The following is a 12,487-nucleotide window of genomic DNA, read 5'->3' on the forward strand; positions in this document are numbered from 1 at the left end:
AAAGAAGAAAAGACATTTAAAAAAGAAAAAAGAAGAAAGTTTGAAAAACAAAAAAAAAGGAAGGCCATGGACAGAGCCAGAGACAAGTATGGAGGGAGGAGGTGCATTGACAGGGGTGTCAGGATTGGGGTTCATGGGGGAAGGGGAGGGGAAGCCATGGAGGTGGAGGGCATATGTGTGTGGGGGGGGTGGGGGGGTGGAGGGGGGGCCTCAGGGAAGAGGTGGCCAGGAGGGAAGGGGATGGGGGACGCCAGGCCCAAGGGAAGGGAAATGAGGCGGAAGTCATTGTGCTGTTGCGGAATGCATAGAAGGCACCGGAGGGGGGGTCTCCTCACCGAGCCCCTCAGAACTTCCCGTTCGACTCGACTAGCAAACAGTCTTCCTTGCCAGTTCCTCAGGGAAGGAGCCAAACAATTCCATTGGGGAAGCCGGGGCCAGGAATTTCTTCGAGGAGCAAATGGTCATCCGTCCCAACTGTGCATCCCCCTTTCAATTCTCGTTGCCATAACAACTGAGCAGCACTTTTGGTCTCAAACACAGCAGATTTTTTTTCCCCAATGAGGAGTTTTGCACTCCAGGCAGAAATCTGATTCATTTTCCTGGAGGAAACTCACCATATGACATGTAAAATGTCAGTGAGAGAATAATACAAACTGGAAGGACGGAACCACATTAGAAGTGAAACATCTTGGAGGAAAATAGACCTTCTGATTTCCATATTATTTTTAAATGAAAAGGTGTCAGATAATTCAGGACAACCTTTTCCATCAGCTGTGTCAGTCCTATAAGCTGCAGGACAGCTTATTGTAAAGGTGGTTGGGATAGATTATCTGCTGTTAGGGATTTGATTAGAACTGGCCCCTGAGAATTTTGAAGGTACATGGATTTTTGACACTGTCCTATAGGTCTATGGATTGAAGTTGAATTTCTCTAGAAAATGCCTCACATTCCAGAGATACAGATGAATTAAACATTTGGGTCCATTTGAAACCACCAGAAAATATCCCACAGACTACAGTGAATATGCCCTATGAGTTAATACCAGGCATAGCATCCAGACATAGTCCTTTTTCAAAAATATTTAGCAGTCTATTGCATTGGAAAACTTGGTTTTGACCTTAAAGATGGTCTTTCCTTTAAGGAAATCCAGAAAAAGAAATGGGAAACTTCAGGGAATCTTTTTTTCCTTTTGGGCAGATAGGGAGGGGAACGGCGGGAGGAGAAAGGGAGGAGTGGGGGGAAACTTGCCCTTCATCTTCAGGTGGCCTGTTTATCCTTAATGTGCCCGGGCACGGCAAAATTGGACTCTTGAACCAAGGATAGCAAATGATACTATTAGGGAAGCCAAGCCAAGGCTGCTCAAAGAAAGTCATTTCTTTTCCCTGACCCAGCTGGTCAAGTGAATTGAAGTTGAGAATCAAGCATACCCATCCCAGCCGTAATTACTGGATAAAGGAGTTTTAAGGAGCCATCGGGTGATAGAAATGTACACCATAAGTTCTGTAGAGGTAGAGGGGTGGGAGAGAAGCATCATTTTCCTATTCATTATTTACCTAAAATCTATGATGTCTTCACAGTAGCTATGACCCCATCCCCAGCTGGGGTTATTGGGGTTGACTAGTTTGTCTTTGGGTGATTTTTTTCAAGCCCAAAGGACATTAAACTTAAATAGACCAAATTACAGCAATATGGATATATGCATAGATAGCTGTAGAGAGATAGCTTGCTAGCTAGATTCATATTAATGTCTGCCTCTCCCTCTAGACTGTAACCTCATTCTGGGCAGGGACTGTGTCTACTAATTCTGATGTACTGTACTCTCTCAAGTGCTCTGCATGTAGTAATGTTCAATGAATACCACTGATTGATGGATAGATTCCACCCCCATGTTTTTAATTTATCCATCACTCAACGGTATTGGTTTATAACCTAACATGACAAACACTGACTGTAGGGAATGGAGCAAGGCTAAAAACCTCCATTTACTCAACAACATCATTCTCTCCAAATGTTAGTTTTGTCTGACTGAGAAGTGCAGCAGATGCTTACTGATATAACTAAATAAAGAGAGCGGCGGTGCTCTTGATGAGAGTGATTTTAAATCAGCACAAAGCCACAGAAGTTAAATTACATTTTCTATTTGTATCAGTCACCATTTCATTAAACAAACTTGCTCTTGAATTTTCCATGGTACATAGTTCATCGATCAATCTATCAGTCAAGGGTATTTATTGAGTGCTTACTATATGCAGAGCACTATACTACATCTTTGGTAGAGTACAATAAAAGGGAATTTGGTAGACACACTCCCCACCCTCGAGGAGCTTACTATCTATCAGTTACACTATCAATGATATTTCCTAAGTACTTACAATGTGCAGAGCTCTGTACTAAATGCTTGGGAGAGTGCAATATAACTGATTTGGTAGAGAATCACACAGCACTCATGTACATATCTTTAAATTACACATTTTATATTATAAAATACTTATTTATTCATACTAAAGTCTTTCTCCCCCTCTATACCATAAGCTTGTTATGGGCAGGGAACGTATCTGCTAAGTCTGCTGTATTGTAGTTTCCCAAGCTCTTAGTACAGTGCCCTGCACATAGTGAGCACTCAGTAGCTCAATGGAAAGAGCAAGGGCTTTGGAGTCAGAGGTCATGGGTTCAAATCCCAACCACCAATTGTCAGCTTTGTGACTTTGGGCAAGTCACTTAACTTCTCTGGGCCTCAGTTACCTCATCTGAAAAATGGGGATTGAGACTGTGAGCCCCCCGTGGGACAACCTGATCACCTTGCAACCTCCCCAGTGCTTAGAACAGTGCTTTGCACATAGTAAGCACTCAATAAATGCCATCATTATTATTATCAATTGATTGACTGACAGACATGATCCCTACTCACAGAGAGCTTATACTCTAGAGGGAGAGACAGACATTAAAATAAATTACAGATATGGGCATAAGTGCTGTGTGGCTGGCGGGGAGTGAATATCCAGGGCTTAAAGGGGATAGGTTCAAGAGCAGGGAGAGGAAGTTCATAATTTATCAAGGTGAAATAAAGATGTTGGCTTGACAGTTACCAGGATAACAGAGTTAAAGGGAATGCATGTTGCCTTACAGGTAAAGAAGCAGCATGATGGATTAGATAGAGCAAGGGACTGGAAATCAGAAGGTCACGGGTTCTAATCCTGGCTCTGCCACCTATCTTCTGTGTGACATTGGACAAGTCACTTCACTTCTCTGGGCTCCAGGTACCTCATCTGTAAAATGGGGAATGAGACTGTGAGCCCTATGTGGGAGAGGGACTGTGTCCAACCCCATTTGCTTGTATCCACTCCAGCACTTAATACAGTGCCTGGTGCATAATAAGTGCTTAAAAATACAATTATTATTATCATTTTCTCAAGTAATCACTTGGCGAGACTTCCTCTTACCTATTTAAGATAAAGATGATGATTGAGTGATGAAAGGATCCATGGACAGACAGAACAATGGGTAGACAGATAGAAAGATGGATATTGAATATGGGGGTGAGAGCGCAATGGCAATTTCTGAGTGGATTTTCAAAAGAGAAAAAAAATGCATTCAAATTCTCTAAGTCACAAAACCCTCCATGGATGAACGGAGAGCACTCTTTCAAGACAAGAAGCAAGAACCACATAAGGAGAAAAAGAAAACCTCCGGGCTGAGGAATTCCTTAATACATAATGAAAGGACAAAGTCATTTTGACTGTCTCTTTTATGACCTTAAAAATTTTAAGTGTAGTACATGGGGGGAAGAGAGAGACATCGAGTTCTCCGTTAGGTGATAATGAAACAATGAATAAAATTCTAGTGAATCCTGAATGGAAATGTATTCTATTCTTCCACAGTGCATCCCCGAGTTTGAATTTCTGAGGTTCTGCAGTAAAGGAATTAAAGAACAAAGTGACATGGAGCAGAAATGCCTACTTCTGTTCAAGCAAGGTGTGTGTTGAATGATTGCACTGTCCCTTTTTAAGATCAAACAGTACATACTTTTTGAAAAGGGCTTGATTCCCAACTCTTTTATTCATTTCCCTCGTGTTCAGGTGGGAGAAACCAATAGGAAGAGTGTCGTTCACCTTTTTTTTTTTATTCATTAAGGGACTTTTGTTGGTTGAAGTCAGCTCACTGGAAGATGGTAAAGTTCTGGAGGTATCTTCAAGCCCAGTGCACAGGTCAGTGGTCAACTGAGGTTAACTCTAAATGCAGTTTCACCTCTCCTGAAAGCCCTCGAAGGAGGACTGAAAGGACCGGGCAATGCATCTCAAGCTAAAAAAAATTTCTCAGATGGTTTACCCACACAGCAATTTGACAGCCTGATTCCAAGTCCAGAAAGGCCAGTGACCGTCTGCCTCCCAGAGAATGAGTTAAGCCAAGCACTGTTTAGAAGGGAAGAGAGATGGGACACTGCAAAATACCCAGATACATAAAGGCAACCTGAGGGTTCCAACGAAGAACACATCTCATGAGGCTTTGATAGGATAGTTATTGGATGTTAAATATATATCGTTTCACTGTTAACGTGCCTTCCCAAGCGCTTAGTACAGTGCTCTGCACACAGTAAGTGCTCCATAAAAACGATTGAAGGAATGAATGAATGAAAGCCTTCAGGACATAAAATCCATGGCAGTGGAATTACCTCTAAGCAACAGGAGCAACAGATAACAAAAATAATAAAAATAATGGCATTTATTAAGTGCTTACTATGAGCCAAGCACTGTTCTAAGCGCTGGGGAGGTTACAAGGTGATCAGGTTGTCCCACGGCAGGCTCACAGTCTTAATTCCCATTATACAGATGAGGTGATAGGCACAGAGAAGTTAAGTCATCATCATCATCATCAATCGTATTTATTGAGCACTTACTGTGTGCAGAGCACTGTACTAAGCGCTTGAGAAGTAAAAATTGGCAACATATAGAGACAGTCCCTACCCAACAGTGGGCTCACAGTCTAAAAGGGGGAGACAGAGAACAAAACCAAACATACTAACAAAATAAAATAAATAGAATAGATATGTACAAGTAAAATAAATAAATAAATAAATAAATAAATAGAGTAATAAATATGTACAAACATATATACATATATACAGGTGCTGTGGGGAAGGGAAGGAGGTAAGATGGGGGGGATGGAGAGGGGGACGAGGGGGAGAGGAAGGAAGGGGCTCAGCCTGGGAAGGCCTCCTGGAGGAGGTGAGCTCTCAGTAGGGCCTTGAAGGGAGGAAGAGAGCTAGCTTGGCGGATGGGCAGAGGGAAGGCATTCCAGGCCCGGGGGATGATGTGGTCCGGGGGTCGATGGTGGGACAGGCGAGAACGAGGTACGGTGAGGAGATTAGCGGTGGAGGAGCAGAGGGTGCGGGCTGGGCTGTAGAAGGAGAGAAGGGAGGTGAGGTAGGAGGGGGCGAGGTGATAGAGAGCCTTGAAGCCCAGGGTGAGGAGTTTCTGCCTGATGCGCAGATTGATTGGTAGCCACTGGAGATTATTGAGGAGGGGAGTAATATGCCCCGAGCGTTTCTGGACAAAGATAATCCGGGCAGCAGCATGAAGTATGGATTGAAGTGGAGAGAGACACGAGGATGGGAGATCAGAGAGAAGGCTGATGCAGTAGTCCAAACGGGATAGGATGAGAGCTTGAATGAGCAGGGTAGCGGTATGGATGGAGAGGAAAGGGCGGATCTTGGCAACGTTGCGGAGCTGAGACCGGCAGAAATCACCCACCCATGCTTAAAAGTGACTTACCCAAAGTCACACAGCTGACAACTGGCAGAGCTGAGATTTGAACCCATGACCTCTGACTCCAAAATCCATGCTCTTTCCATTGAGCCACGCTGCTTCTCAAGGGATGTAAATAAATAAATAAATAAATGCTAAAGCTATGGATGTAAGCTCATTAGTGTTCCCTTGGCTCATCACATTTCCATAATAAGATATGCAGCAAAAAGTCTTGCGTGCGAGCAGACATTCGTTGGTGAAGCAAATGTGGACGGGTCAGTAGGATCTGGCCAATAGGGGTTGAGGTCACCATTTAGTAAGCACAAAAGGCAGACAGCAAAAAGGGAAGTGGGGACTACTAAATTACATTATCCCATCCTGGCAAACGGGGCTTACCCCAGAATGCTTTTATTCTATTGAGGTTTTCCATCTTAACTGGAAATCTATGACCTTCATGGGTGGGTGATTTTTGCGGAGATAAAGGAGATTGTGAGAAGCAGTGGAAAGAGTCCAGGACTGGGAGTGAGACAACCTGGGTTCTAATTCTGACTATACCACTTATTTGCCTGCTGTGTGACCTTGGGCAGTCACTTGACTTCTCTGTGCCCCAGTTTTCTCCTCTGTAAAATGGGGAACCAATATCTTGGCTCTCTAGTTCTCAACATTCCACACATCACTGAGGTGTAAAATAGGCAGTAGGCTTCATGGGGCTTTTAAGCATGGGTGACCGGAAATAGACTTATCATGTTGCTCTTCACCAAGCTGGTCTTCACCCAAGCAGTGTGCCACACTCTCCTTGCCCTCTGCATCCTAGAGGGAACCTGACCAGCAGGGATGAGAAGGTGCACGGGGAGTTGGGCAAATCACTGGCACATAGAATCAATTCCTTTGCACATGTTCTCGACCCCAAAATCTCAGGACCGAGGTTCAGCCCTTGTTCCTAATGGAGGACTCCATCATCAATGTCCTCTCTGATTTCAATGGAGCAGGCTGAGTGTCCTGTGACACCCTGCCACGATAGGGGAAGAATCTCTCTCCCGCTTCATTTGGGCAGAGTGACTCTGTTCCTCCATCGAGGGACTGAAGGGGGAAGGAGGGAAGGCACATGCTGTGATCGAAGAACATCCACCTATCCTGCATCGGAGGTCGGAGGTGATCGGTTCCCCTCAGTGGGATCCAGCTCCTACTGGTGAGCCTGGGGACGACTCTGGTGGCAGGAAGGGGAATGATGTCCAGCTGAGGGGCGTAGAGGAGTGGAGTAGCCACTTAATGGCCCTCCCTTCTGCCAAGACAAGGAGATACATGTAAGGTCACCCAGTTCTTGCTGGCCATACAGCAAAACATGGTGACCTCACGGGTGCCATTTTGCAGAGATATGTGTATTTGCCCCAGAGCCTTTGCGTCCCCCTCCAGATCCTAGTGAAATGATGATGATGGTATTTGTTAAGCATTTACTATGTGCAAAGCACTGTTCTAAACGCTGAAATCTGGGGTGGTGTTCAAAACATAGAGCCTGGGGTTAGGAGGGAGGCGTGGTGTCTGAGCCAGATCAGGGGGAGAGCCGGGGGAGGAGGCGGGAGGGGTGGAATGACTTGAGGAACAGGCCAGCAGACTGGCCACCATAGGCAGCAGAAGTGACTCTATTAAGTGCTTAGTACAGTGCCCTGCACACAGTAAGCGCTCAATAAATACAATTGAATGAATGAATGAACATATCTCTCAAGAGAGTCTGCATTGTGTCAAATGGTGGTCAGGTAACGTACATCTTAATTGAGGCAGTGTGATCTAGTGGAAAGAGCAGGGACCTAAGGGTCAGAGGACCTGGGTTCTAATCCTGACTCCACTACTTGTCTGTTATGTGACTCTGATCAAGTCACTTCACTTCTCTGGGCCTCAGTGACCTCATCTGTAAAATGGGGATTAAGACTGTGAGTCCCACGTGGGCCAGGGACTGTGTCCAACATGATGATCTTGTGTCTACCCCAGTGCTCAGTAGTGGGCCTGGCACATAGTAAACCTTTAACTATGCAGTGTGGCTTAGTAGAAATAGCACTGGCTTGAGAGTCAGAGGTCATGGGTTCTAATTTCGGATCTGCCGCTTGTCAGCTGTGCGACCTTGGGCTACTCATTTAACTTCTCTGGGCCTCAGTTACCTCATCTGAAAAATGGGGATTAAGACTGTAAACCCCTCGTGGGATAACCTGATCACCTTGTAACCTTCCTAGCACTTAGACCAGTGCTTTGCACATAGTAAGAGCTTAATAAATGCCATTATTATTAAGTGATTTGCCCAAAGTCACACAGCTGACAAGTGGTGGAGTCAGGATTAGAACCCATAACCGCTGACTCCCAAGCCCATCTGGGGCTCAGTCACCTCATCTGTAAAATGGGGACATGGACTGTGTCCCACCTGATTACTTCGTATATAACCCAGAGCTTAGAAGAGTGCCTGGCACATAGTAAGAACTTAAAGAATACCATAAGCCAACAACAATATTGAAAGAGGGTCACCAACTGACAGCAGGGAACCTTCATAATAATAATAATAATAATGGCATTTATTAAACACTTACTATCTGCAAAGCACTATTCTAAGCATGGGGGAGGTTACAAGGTGATAAGGTTGTCCCATGGGGGGCTCACAGTCTTAATTCCCATTGTACAGATGAGGTAACTGAGGCCCAGAAAAGTTAAGTGACTTGTCCAAAGTCACACAGCTGACAATTGGTGGAGCAGGGATTTGAAGCACCATGGCTCAGTGGAAAGAGCACCGGCTTTGGAGTCAGTGGTCATGAGTTCAAAGCCCGGCTCCGCCAATTGTCAGCTGTGTGGCTTTGGGTAAGTCACTTAACTTCTCTGGGCCTCAGTTCCCTCATCTGTAAAATGGGGATGAAGACTGTGAGCCCCAGTGGGACAACCTGATCACCTTGTAACCTCCCCAGTGCTTAGAACAGTGCTTTGCACATAGTAACAAATACCAACATTATTATTATTATTATTATTATTTGAACCCATGACCTCTGACTCCAAAGCCCATGCTCTTTCCACTGAGCCATGCTGCTTCTCTGTGCCTGTTCCTAAGAGATCACCCCTTGGAATTTTCCAATCTATGTTCAGGTTTCTTGGGGCTTCCTCTTCGTCCAGTTTTCCATTTTCTGCCAAAGATGTTTTCGCTGGTATGGGCTCAGTAGCTGGTCTCGTCTGTCATTTTCCCAAAACTCTGACCAATCCCTCCGTCGTTGTAACTTAAGCTCGTTGTGGGCAGGGAATGTGTCTGTTATAGTGTACTCTCCCAAGCTCCTAGTACAGTGCTCTGCACGCAATAAGGGCTGAACGAATACCACTGATTAACTACTGGAGAGATGTCCTATGGACAAGAGGAAGTGAGGAATTCATTCATTCATTCATTCAATCGTATTTATTGAGCGCTTACTGTGTGCACAGCACTGTACTAAGCGCTTGGGAAGTACAAGTCAGCAACATATAGAGAGTGGTCCCTACCTAACAATGGGCTTACAGTCTAGAAGGGAGAGACAGACAACAAAATGAAACCTGTAGACAGCTGTCAAAATCGTCAGAATAGAATTAAAGCTATATGCACATCATTGACAAAATAAATAGAATAGTAAATATGTACAAGTAAAATAAATAGAGTAATAAATCTGTACAAATATATACAAATGCTGTGGGGAGGGGGAGGAGGTAGGGCAGAGCGGGGGATGGGGAAGAGGAGAGGAAAAAGGGGGTTCAGTCTGGGAAGGCCTCCTGGAGGAGGTGAGCTCTCAGTAGGGCTTTGAAGGGAGGAATCAATCAATCAATCAATCACTCGTATTTATTGAGTGCTTACTGTGTGCAGAGCACTGTACTAAGCGCTTGGGAAGTACAAGTTGGCAACATATAGAGACAGTCCCTACCCAACAGCGGGCTCACAGTCTAAAAGGGGGAGACAGAGAACAAAACCAAACATACTAACAAAATAAAATAAATAGAATAGATATGTACAAGTAAAATAAATAGAGTAATGAATATGTACAAACATAAATACATATATACAGGAATTGTAGATTAGGGGAGAGGTAGATTTGGGAAATGTCTGCATGGAGCAGGAAGCTGAAGTCAAGGGAGCAAATACTCTCCCAGAGAAAGTGGGTGTAGAGCAAGAAGGCAAAGTGGAAGAAGAATCAGTAAACAAGACTGAAAAAGAGCAGTCAGCGAGGTAGGAGATCTAGATAAGGACCTTATCAGGGAAACTGTAGACTGTGAAAGGGTTTCAGGGAGGAGAAAATGGCCCTCGGTGGTAAAAGCAGCAGAGAGGACAAGGAGGATGAAGACTGAGAAGAACTCTGCAGATTTGGTGATGAGGAAATCCTTGTTGATTTTGAAATTTGCAGCCTCTGTGAAGTGTGCAGTGTGGCCTAGCAGGAAGAGTGGGAGTCAGAGGATCATAGCATGTCTCAGTGGAAAGAGCACGGGCTTTGGAGTCAGAGGTCATGGATTCAAATCCCAGCTCTGCCAATTGTCAGCTGTATGACTTTGGGCAAGTTACTTAACTTCTCTGGGCCTCAGTTCCCTCATTTGTAAAATGGGGATTAAGACTGTGAGCTCCCCGTGGGACAACCTCAACAGTTTGTAACCTCCCCAGTGCTTAGAACAGTGCTTTGCACATAGTAAGCACTTAATAAATGCTCTCATTATTATTATTATTATTCTAAACTTGGCTCCTCCACCTACCACCTGTATGACCTCAGGAATGTAACTTAATTTCTCTGGGCCTCATTTCCCTCATCTGCAAAATAAGATTCAAAACCTGTTCTCCTTCATAATAATAATGATGGTATTTGTTAAGCACTTACTATATGCCATGCACTGTTCTAAGCGCTCCTACTTAGATTGTGAGCCCCAAGTGGGACCTGATTCTCTTGTCTCTACCCCAGCCCTTAGTATAGTGCTTGGCACATAGTAACAGCTTAATAAGTACAATGGTTAAGTCAAGGGGTTGAATTCAGATAACAGCGGGTCAAGAAAAGAGTTGGTGGAAGGGAAGTGAAAGACACACAGCCAGGTCAAGGAGTTTGGCAGGATAAGGAAGCCAGGACAACTCCTGAAGGAATATAGAGGAAATGTGGGAATGTTTGAAGAGAAGCATGGAAGGAGTTATTTGAGGAGTAGATTAGTAGAAAGAGCTCGGGTCCAGGAGCCAGAGGACCTGGGTTCTCATCCTGGCTCTGCCACTTGCCTGCTGTGTGACCTTGGGCATGCCACTTTACTTCTCTGCACTTCAGTTTCCTCATCTGTCCAGTGGGGATTCAATCCCTGGTCTCCCTCTGTCAGCCTGGGAGTCCCATGTGGGACAGGGGCATTTCCTATCTGCAAATACTCTACCCTGCTTCTTGGCACATAGTAAGCGCTTAATAGAGAGCCCAGTTATTAGGATAGCAGTAAGGTGAGTGAAGGTGAATCAGGGCCAGTAATGTTAGGAGGTGAGAGGGAATGAGGTTAGAGAAGTAATAATAATAATGATGATGATGTATTTGTGAAGCAGCGTGGCTTAGTGGAAACAGCATGTGCTTGGGAGTCAGAGGTTGCGGGTTCTAATCCCAACTCTGCCACTTATCAGCTGTGTGACTTTGGGCGAGTCACTTCACTTCTCTGGGCCTCAGTTACCTCATCTGGAAAATGGGGATGAAGGCTGTGAGCCCCACGTGGGACAACCTGAGTACCTTGTATCTACCCCAGTGCTCAGAACAGTGCTTGGCACATAGTAAGCACTTAACAAATACACCATTATTATTATTATTAGACGTGAAGGGTGTGTGGGGGGGTAAATTTAGAGGGCAAGAGTGACACTTCCTCTGGAGAGCCCGGGAGTGGCAGAAAAGGCAGCAGAGCAGTGAGAAGGTGATGGAGGAATTTTGAGGAGCTCTTTCCAGATGGTCTATTTTACCAATTAAGTAGTTGGCAAGGTCACTGCAGAGTGGTGAGGCTGAGGTTGGGAGGACAGTACAGGCTCAGAGGTCTACAGGAGGGAGTTAAAGTTTTGAGTAATTTCGTGGCCAGTAACTCCGTGATGGAGGGAACTGGGTTAGAAAAATTCCAATCAGACTATTTCCCTGCCGGGTGCTGGCAACTTGGCCCTTCTCTGCGAACCCTTGAAACACAGGTGACACTTGAAAGTGCATCTCTTCTTGAGATGCAGGAGAATTAATGCAGCATTTGAGTAAGACACTCCGGTGCCGGGGGGGAAAAACATCAACGAAGAACGGAAGTGTTGATTCAGCAGCAGCAGGGGTCTTCACCCAGAGGAAGCCAGGTCTATCAAACCCAGCCAAGGACTCTGGTATCCTTGTTTCTGTTTGCAGCAATTTCATCTAATGGGCCAATCTGGCTGGGAAAACATTTGCCTAATCCACCGTCCCGCCTCCAAACAGGACTCTGCTGGGCAACTTGTCATCTCTACTCCTAGAAAAATTCCCCCAAGAAATGAGATTTCTTCTTTTACGGCTCCGAGCCTATTTCTCCGAATGGTTATTTTCTAACAAATGGGTGTCTCCCAGGGGAAAGCAGGGATCCACCCCAGGGGTAATTCATTGAAGACGGTGATGGTGGTGATGATGATGATGGCAGATCCTTTTGATTTTAGCCCAGTGTCCAGATATGGGGAAAATGGTAACTCCTTCTAAAATGAATTATTGCGAACTATAGTGCCTATTGCAATACAAATGTCTTTTCCTGGTCGAACGTGGGCC

Source organism: Tachyglossus aculeatus, chromosome X1, assembly GCF_015852505.1.
Source record: "Tachyglossus aculeatus isolate mTacAcu1 chromosome X1, mTacAcu1.pri, whole genome shotgun sequence".
NCBI lineage: Eukaryota > Metazoa > Chordata > Mammalia > Monotremata > Tachyglossidae > Tachyglossus > Tachyglossus aculeatus.